The sequence below is a fragment of the Sciurus vulgaris genome (genome assembly GCF_902686455.1).
Source record: "Sciurus vulgaris genome assembly, contig: HiC_scaffold_566_arrow_ctg1, whole genome shotgun sequence".
NCBI classification, from domain to species: Eukaryota; Metazoa; Chordata; class Mammalia; order Rodentia; family Sciuridae; genus Sciurus; species Sciurus vulgaris.
In genome coordinates, this window is record NW_027632459.1 from 34,553 (window position 1) to 44,405 (window position 9,853).

General features: G+C 40.5%; 1 long non-coding RNA gene across 1 annotated transcript; it reads right to left on the bottom strand.

Annotated features, from left to right (window-relative positions):
• Positions 1-7,916: 7,916 nt before the first annotated feature.
• On the bottom strand, positions 7,917-9,511 carry LOC306652744. The gene is made up of 3 exons (XR_013761525.1): positions 9,385-9,511; positions 8,627-8,762; positions 7,917-8,146 (listed from the first exon to the last, which is right to left on the bottom strand). It is a non-coding gene; the product is annotated as an uncharacterized lncRNA (long non-coding RNA).
• Positions 9,512-9,853: the final 342 nt, after the last annotated feature.

Sequence of the window (9,853 nt, forward strand, 5' to 3'; positions counted from 1 at the left end):
GAAAGAGCGTACAGAGTGGGAGAATATCTTTGCCAATCATACTTCAGATAGAGCACTAATCTCCAGAATCTATAAAGAACTCAAAAAACTCTACTCCAAGAATTCAAATAATCCAGTCAACAAATGGGCTAAGGAAATGAATAGACACTTCACAGAAGATCTACAAGCAATCAACAAACATATGGAAAAATGTTCAACATCTCTAGTAATAAGAGAAATGCAAATCAAAACCACCCTAAGGTTTCATCTCACCCCAATTAGAATGGCGATTATCAAGAATACGAGCAACAACAGGTGTTGGCGAGGATGTGGGGAGAAAGGTACACTCATACATTGCTGGTGGAGCCACTCTGCAGCCACTCTGGAAAGCAGTGTGGAGATTCCTTAGAAAACTTGGAATGGACCCACCATTTGACCCAGCTAACCCACTCCTTGGCCTATACCCAAAGGACTTAAAATCAGCATACTACAGAGATACAGCCACATCAATGTTCATAGCTGCTCAATTCACAATAGCCAAACTGTGGAACCAACCTAGATGCCCTTCAATTGATGAATGGATAAAGAAACTGTTGTATATATATATACAATGGAATATTACTCAGCCATAAAGAATGATAAAATTATGGCATTTGCAGGCAAATGGATGAAATTGGAGAATATCATGCTAAGTGAGATAAGCCAATCTCAAAAAGCCAAAGGATGAATGATATCGTTAATAAGTGGATGATGACACATAATGGGGGGAGGGAAGGGTTAGTGTTAGGGTTAGAGTTAGGGTTAGGGAGGGGGGCAAGTATGGAGGAAGGAAGCACTGTATAGAGGGAAAAGAGGGGTGGGAGGGGTGGGGGGAAGGGAAAAATAACAGAATGAATCAAACAACATTACTCTATGTAAATTTATGATTACACAAATGGTATGCCTTTATGCCATGTACAAACAGAGAAACAACATGTATCCCATGTGTTTACAATAAAATAAAGTAAAATAAAACTTCTCCAGATTCTTAAACTCCACTGCTATTTGCTGATTTCCTCATCTCTCCACCCTGACACAGGAACTTTCTTGCCTCCTGGGACAGTGGTATCTGGCATGAGCCTTGCAGTGTACATTCCTCTGACCTGGACCCCCATTCTGCTGTTTTTGCAGACTTGTCAATGCATTCATTTGATCATGTGACCTTCACTCCTTCACCCTGAATCTCAAACTTCACTCTCTAGAGCTACTCTGGAGTTTCTTCCCACAGCTTCCTAGTTTCACCTCTCCTTGGACTCTCTACCTTTCTTCCAGTTCCTTCTTTTTTGTCTATTTCACACATGTCTCTTCCTTCTCCTAACTCCTGTGGGCTCCAATGCAGTCCAAGCACTGGCTGTTTCTTTATTCATGGGTCCCTCAGAATAAGAAGCAGGCAGCTGCCAAGGGAACCCACACAAACTCTTCCCTAAACTCCAGGTATGCCCCTGCAATGTACCTGAAGAACACTCCTTCTTAAGGTGGGGTGAAGTCACCCCACCTTAAATTCAACATGTCTAATCAACCCCAACTTATCATACAAGCCTTTCTCCTTCCACAACCTAAGATTTCTCCCCTACTAAGGTTGGAAATTTAAGATCCACCTCTGACTTCTCTTGTTACTCTACAGCCAATCACCAGTCTCTGCCATTTTGCCTGCAAAACTCATTTTTCCACTTCTACTTACATCAGAAATTTAATACCACACAGATAATTCAATAGCTTTCTTTTAAATCTCCTGGTATCCACGTTCTACCTGCTCCAATCCCAACTGCAAGCCCAACACTTTCAGTGACTTCTGAGTGCTTCCTATTCTAACACATCAAGGCCTTCAAACTGTCATCCCAACCCATCCATTCTGAACATCTCCTCTGCCTCACCTTGCTGGGTTCCACTGGGAACAACAGAGAGGTCAGGTGGAGGTGCTCACCAGTCACCATACCTGGGCTGCTTCATGACAGCCATCATGGCTACTGAAACAGAAGTTAGGACAAAAAAAATGCAGCTCCCAGTTTTCCTGGCCACTTTTGAAGTGCTTAGTAGCCTCCTGTAGCCATAGCTCAGACAGAACATCTGCTTCTACTGGAGAGGGTTACTCCAGCCTATTCAGCACCTGTGCTGATCTCCCAAGCACTCTGTGCCCAGCAGTGTCTCCATCCTACCTGTGCAAAACCATGTGTCCCTCTATATCAGAGTGATCTTCTCATGAGCTGCAGCACAGCTCACTCCTACATTACCTTGTTATAATTCTTACAATGTTGTTGCATTTAAGTTTTCATTAGTGTGTCTTAAATTATTGTGCCTTTTAGAACCAACAAATATTCATTGAATAAATTAAGAACATGTACTTATTACAATACCACACCAAAATTACCAAAATGGGTGAATTTAATATTTCTCCTTCATTAAAAATGATGTTTTCCTTTGCTCTAAACAAATAATCTTGCATTTAGCTAAATGAATAATTTAATGCCCAATTATAATAGTTCAAAGATAGTTAGTTCTTTTTTTGTGGTATTTGAAATTGAAAGGAAAAAGCTATACAAGTTCTGAAATATTTCCACTTTACATAAGTGTACCACAAAGAAAGCACAAAAGATAGACCAGGACAGAAAAATGAATGAATAGTATGAGTAACTATATCTGAAATTGTAGGAAAAAATATCAACAGTAGACTAGCCCTAAAATTAGGAGAAACTATAAATATTACTTTAAAAATTTTGTATAAAATATATTTTCAAAATATATAATAAACATATTTATATTTATAAATATGTATATATAAGCATACATAAATAAAATATATTTTCAAATCAATAGACTCTTATATCCCACTTCTCAAATATGACTAAATATTTACATCTTGAGATCAAAAACACACATATGCATAATTTATACTTGTATGTATATGTGCTCTTTCTTTAAATTCAGGTCTCTTGTCCAAAAAAAAAGTTATGAAACCAATCCACTATACCACAGATCTGGGTTCTTGAAAAAGGATAAAGCTCCTTTTCCAAACACCAAGAACCAAGCAGAAGAGATTTGGGAGAATCACACCAGGTAGACTCCTCAGACCTTAAGAGCATAGGAAGCTTTATTTTCAAGAGAGTCTTCTCTGAAGTTTTTAGTTGATGAGAAAACTGGCAGAGATGCTCAATTATTCCAATACTGCACTTCCAGTGACTTCTGAGGTACCATTTACAAAAGCTTTTGCTCTTTCTATCCAAAAGAGCTAAGTCCATTATGCAATTGAATATTCTACAGCCTGCTTATTTCTGCAGTCAGCAACAGAAGTAAATGTTACTTTTTGCCTATAAAACTAACTGCTATAAAACTGAAATTACCTTATGCATACATCAATGAAGAATTTAACTTAGACGGTAAGCAGTACATGCTATTTACGGCTATCTTTCTTTTCTTTTTAAAGGATGCTATAGGTTTTAAGTGTCAAAAATACTTTAGGTATTTTTCCCTCAAATCAAATAAGAGATCAACTCATCAGACTGAGTATTAGTCTACCAAATAACAGCAGAAAAGGCAGATATGGAGTCAAGAACTTTCAGTTTGAGGCCCAGAGGCAATGCCCCATTTTCAAAGCACACCCTGCCATCATGGTACCAACAATTAAAGCCACATACAGAGAAGTACCAGAGCACTTCTACCTCACAGTTGCTTTATGACTTCATACCAATTTTCTCTACCATTTTACAATTAAATTATCCTTTTTCTTCTCACACATTTCCAACTCTCTCCCTAGTGCCCCCTAGCCCTTCTCTAAAGACCCCAAACTTCAGCTTTTGGTGGAGAATGTGATCTGCTTGGGGAGTCTGCAGGAGTTTCATGTATCCCTATGTCAGAACTGTCTGGTTTAATCTGAAGTTTGTACATCCTTGGAATTCCCATTTTCTAATAAGGTCCCATTGATTAAATTAGACATAGGGTTTTTCTTTTCCATTTATAGAATGAAAGAAAAATACCAATTTCAACATGGAGAAACAAATATCTCTCTGTCAGACTTGGTTTCTATTTAGCTCAAAGAGTAGGTATAAACTGTCAGTATCATGCCAAATAAAAACTCATCTACCCTTCCTTCAACCAAGCTCTACTGGACATGCTCAGTCCAAAGCCTCAGAAATTTAGGGAGTGTGGAAGAAAAAAACAAACAAGAGGATCACCCTGTCCTCATATATAAACATACCACCAAGGTAACCACACGATGCCTATCTGGGTGCATTAGATGCAAACCAAAATCATGCACAACTGCAATTATAGAATCCTAATTGGAACAAGTTATTCTATGTATGTATAATATTTCAAAATATACTCTACTATCGTGTAAATTATAATAATTATAATAATAATAAAGAATGCTCAACAACACTAGGTGGATCTGGGGTTCACTTTCCTGCTTGTAAACACTACATGGGTAACGTTAGACAAGCAGGTCATCTTCTCTCAGCCTCACACTGCTCATCTGGACATGAGCCATCTGGATTAGAAAGCCTTTAAAGCAACTTTAAACATCAAACATTTCTAAATAGGCAGTCATGAGTCAGTGTTTATGAAAGTGCCTGGCAAGACAGTCCCATGGATGTACTTCACCTGAAGTATCATGCACTGGGGCTGCATAAGTATATACACAAACTCACCAGGACATGGATATTTTTAGATGAAAAAGAAGATTCAGGACTCTTGGTTTGCCAGATTCTTAAATGGTCCACCTCTCCATTCAAAAAGCTGAGAACAAGAGAAAGGTAAGACATTAAACAAAAGAATACTCAAACATTTACCCAAAAAATCCCCAAGGAATTTGCAATGAACTAGTCTTACCTCAGGATGCATGTTTAACCACTCAGGAAAAACAGGGTAATGTCAATGAGATAAATCGAACTACTAGAACTTCCTTCATAAGTACCCATTACCTTATGATTATACAATAAAATTCAAGAAAAGCAGCAGGAATTATACAGAAAAGGTGAAAAAAAAAAAAACCTGGGCTTTGAAATACATTACTTCTATGTCAGATTTTCTTCAAATTACGTGTTGCTTAGATAAATATTAAAATTACTTTTCCGTTTTACACATTTACAAAGGGACAATAGAAGACAAAAAAGAACAAGAGGGAAAATATGTCTAGAAGCCTAAAAAGTAAGACAAGTCATGTCTACACTGGCATAGTAAAGCACCGCCACACAGTGCCTATCTGGGTGCTCTAGATGCAAACCAAAAGCACAGCTAAGGCTGTGGGTCTGGAGTCAGGCTGCCTTGTCTGGATCCCAGCTAAGATGATACATCATAGTCACTCACTAGTTATGAACCTAAGGGAAGACAACCAACTGCTCTGGCCTCAGTTTATCTGTAAAATGTGACAATAGTTCTTAGGGGAAGTTTTGAGGCTTAAAACTATTAAAAATAATGCCTAGCATGGCAAGTGATAAAAATTCTATGAAAAAGTACAATTATTTATCTTACCCCATGCTGTAAATCAAATTAGAATCCATGGCATTAATAACAAATAAGATCTACAGAAAAGTCAACTTCATTTTATCCACTAGCTTCGACTGTCACTTCCAAACTGTGTTTTAACTAGAGCACTTAAATTAACCAATATATGTCTGTCTCCTTCAACCTCCCAAATTCACTAGTAGAGAAGACAAGTAAGAAGAGAGGGGAAGGTCCTCGGGAAGCACTATCTAGACCTTTCCATGACAATGGAACTATCCTATATACATACTGCTCGATATGGAAGCCACGTGTCACGTGTGGCTATTGAGCACTTAAAATATTGGCAGTGCTGAGAAAAAATTAAATTTAATTTTAATTCATTTAAACAAATGACCATATGTAACTATGAGGCTACTTTACTAGACTACATGGCTACAGATGATCCATAAACTAAAAAAGGAACCTAAAAAATCTGAGCAAAAGCAAGGATCTTCTTTTCCTAAATTGCTTATAGGTTCAATATAAATATCTTTGTGTTTAATGGCAATCTGGTCACTGATGAGTTAGACAAATAACAAGTCAAATCATGCATCAATACAGTACAAACTACCCTGGCTGGAGATGTTTTATACAAATTATATATAGCCTGCCTGATCTACTGACATTGCACAGAGAATCACAACCAAGAATGTGAGGAAAGTCTGAGCAGTGGAAGTGCTTGTATTTTAAGGGCTTAAACCAAATTGTGCTGGGACTTAAAACTGTACTTTTACAATTTTCTGTACAGAGAAAAAGGGTAAAGTGAAGCAGAGTCAATTTTACCATCAGCTAGGACACAACATGTATAAGAAAGATAGATGAAGTCATTTGCATAAAGGTACAGCATCAAAATACTGTGTCATGTTTGCTTTTATGTCTTTGGGTTAAAAACATGCAGGAAAAACCAAGTTAAATTTCATGGTAGAGCAAGTTCTAGCGTTTGTGTTGGGTTCAATGGTAGTCACACACTGTTCACATTTACACCGTTTTTCATGGTATGATTTGTCGGGGGAGGGAGTATGGGGTGATGGTTCTAAATCTACTTTTTACTCTTGGTGCAGCTGGATCTAAGTAAAAATGTTTTGAAGCTTATCAGAAACTCAGTATACTTTTAGAAGAACATTTAGGGTTTAGATTGGGGGAAAAAGAATAAAGGTATATAATAAGTAAGAAAAGTGACCCACCTAGAAAGCAATGTGAGTTTGTCCATTGGCTGGCTGTGATTAAAATGAGGGGCAGGTTCCAGCTGTAAATGGGGCTAACTGCTATATAACTGTACATGTTTGTTGGGATAGCTGTCCCATATTTTGTATATTGGAATAAAAATTTCTATAAATTATAACTAAAAGTAAATATTCTAAATTCAGTCCCACTTCCAAGTCGCATGGCTTCTGTCTTAGAAATTTTGCTTTTAGAAGTACTTTTAAGACAGGAACCGGAAGACTTTAGGAAAAGGGAAGGAAATGTACTATATGGGCTCAGTGCTAATGAAAGGATCAGAGATAAAGAAGTATGTGGACCTTTGATATTGTAGAAGGTCCCTAAGGCCAAGTTAAATTCAAGCTCATGTAAAGCATGATTCAATACACAGACCAGATCTGCAAAGGGCCAGCACCAAAGCACTTGTTTCTATACCACCAAGGGGAAGCTACTTGATCAATGCACACTGAACATCTCTGCATTTATCTTCAATTTTTCCCTCAGAAATTCATAGTTCTGTAAGGCTTTCCCTCCTTTAGAAACACTAGTGTTCTTGGCTATCTTGGCCTTTCCATTATGAACAACAAAAAAAAACATACCACACATGTCTGAAGTATAATGCCACACTCCTGCTTAGTTGCCCCTCTAATATGGTTTAATTATGATGACTGAACTAATAAGCTGACATCATTCAGCTTCACAGGCTGACCCCATGTCATCCTGATGTATCAGTTTGTACCACTTCAGTGCTGAAAAACAGTTAAGATCTCAAGCAAATTGAAAAGGCTGGTAATGATGCTTTCTCTGCCATCTTTGTAGACTCTACATTACACACAACTTACATTATTTATAAAGCTTTAGCGATGCCTCCATTAGTCTTGTAAGACTACACAAATGAGTTCTTTTATACACACACAACTTGGCCTTAATTATGTAGGCTACTGCACCTTAAATATGCTCCTTTAATTACACTCATTTATTCTTTTTCCAACTTACCAAGTTATTAAAGTTTACCTCAAACCCAGAATTGCTAAAAATAAAAATTACAAACTGAATTTTTATTTTTAACTAAAAATGTAGTAAATTTTGCTTGAAAAATGAGACTTATTTCCTCTAAGTCTTTAATGAACTTTGCAGAAAAAAATTACTTAAGTCTCAAGAGGTCAAAAGGTTAACCTTGTTAATTGCCTAAAAACTGTCATTTCTCTAAAACACAAAGATCATCAGCTCTGTAAGGAAAGGAAAATACAAAAGGAAAACTGTGTTTGGTTACATACCTATGGAAATAGGGGTCAAAACTAAATCAAGGACAAATCCCTACCCTCAGAAGAAATCTGATCCTGTCTAGGCCCTCTGGATACTTTGGCATCACCATCTCCAGAAAATCACCTCTCAAGATCCTGGTTACAGTTTCCTAAGAATTGCACTATTATACTGAATGGTACACCACCTGCACAGAAATACCAAATAACTGCAAATGGTAATGACAGGGAGAGTGGAGAACAAACTCTTTGATCAGTACATCATATTCAGGCCTGGCACCTACAATGAAGCAATGCTGATGCAAAAACATTTACACCCATTGAAAATGCTGGGCAGTGAACACAGGATCTGCTTTGATTTCTTTTTAAAAACACTCCTTCCAATACAGCTCACCTGCCACCAATACAATGTTAGGCTGTAGTTATAAACAACAGGTAAAATCAACCTGGGCCAGAAAGTTTTCTCCTGGTGTTCCTGAGGTGTGGGTACATTATCCAACATAGGCAATTTGAGCGAAACATGTTCTTTCAGAAAAAAGGACATTCTGTGATTCAGCCACTGAGAGCTTCAGCAACAGGAAGACAGAACAGGAATCATGCACCTTTTCTATCATTCCATATTTTGGGGGGAACCAAGGAAAGAGAATGGGCAGGCTGTCAGTACTCACGAAAAGGATGCTTTCTCCAGAGATGGTGTCTCACAGGTTATCTTCAGGGAGTATTTTGCAAATCGCTTGTGCCTCAAAACAAAAGCCTCCGCTACAGTAGTTTTGAGATCTGGCCTGCTCTGTTCCTGCTGCCTCCCTGAAAAACATCAAGGAAACGTGCTCCCTTTAAGCCTGCACAGGCATTCAGCAACCAGAAAAGCAGGTCCCCATAGGTCTCTCACACCCACCGCCCCACCTTCCTCCAGAAACAACCAAAGAAGCACTAAGACGGGCGCAGAGTAAAGAAACTCCTGGACACGTGCAGTGAGGCCAAAGAATCCAGTAAAGGGGAAGGGATGAGAGGACTAGGAGACTCTGGGGGTTGTTGGTGGAAGAGGGGGGAATTACACACCGCCGCCAACCCTTTGGATAAATCGAGAATTTCATTGCAAGCTTTCCCCATCACGGACCCCAAAGAGGCCGGTGGGCACGGAAGGGAAACCGTGCAGGAAGCCAGGGATCAGGGCACCAGGCGTCCCCCTGCTGGGCACACCGTTTGGCTAGGGCAGAAAGGGCAGTGCCCACAGAGGTCCTCCCACCCGCGCAAGGGTCGACGGACCGGCGCGGGACACCATTGGCTGCAGACAGCACACGGGCCTCCGCAGGGCTGCAGAAAGGGAAAGGGAATGAGAGACACAGAACGGAAGGGATGCACCCAACAAAGTGGCGCGGGGAGCCGGCTGCGGGGCACGAAGGGAGGCAAGTTGGCAGGTCTGTACCTGGAGCAGCCTGGAGGCCTCTTCATAGGGAAGCACCCCTCGCGCGCAGCCAGCGTCCGCCGGAGGGAAGACCGTGGCACTGGGAGGCCCAGCCCCCGAGTAGAGGGCACGAACACGCCAGGGGAAAGCAGGGTTCGGGTCCTTTTGCTCTTACCGGTGTGGCGGCGCGCCGTGAATGCAGGAGTGGTCAAGCAAGCGGGGTCCCTCCCCTCGCCTGGGCCCTGGATCAGCCGCTGAGCCTCTCTGCGGGGTCCAGAGCCTGGATTGATCTGTTTGCGCAGGTGTCTGGGGGTTGGAGCCGCCCACTGCGCCTTCACGTGCGCACTCGCGCATGCGTGCAGGTCGCTCCTCCAGGGATCATCTGCAAATTCCGGGCCCAGTGGGCAGACGGCCCAGGAGAGCGGCGGGAACCACGGCCCCTAGGCTCAGGCCTGGGCTCCGGCCCAGCTCCGGCCCAGCTCCTTCCAAG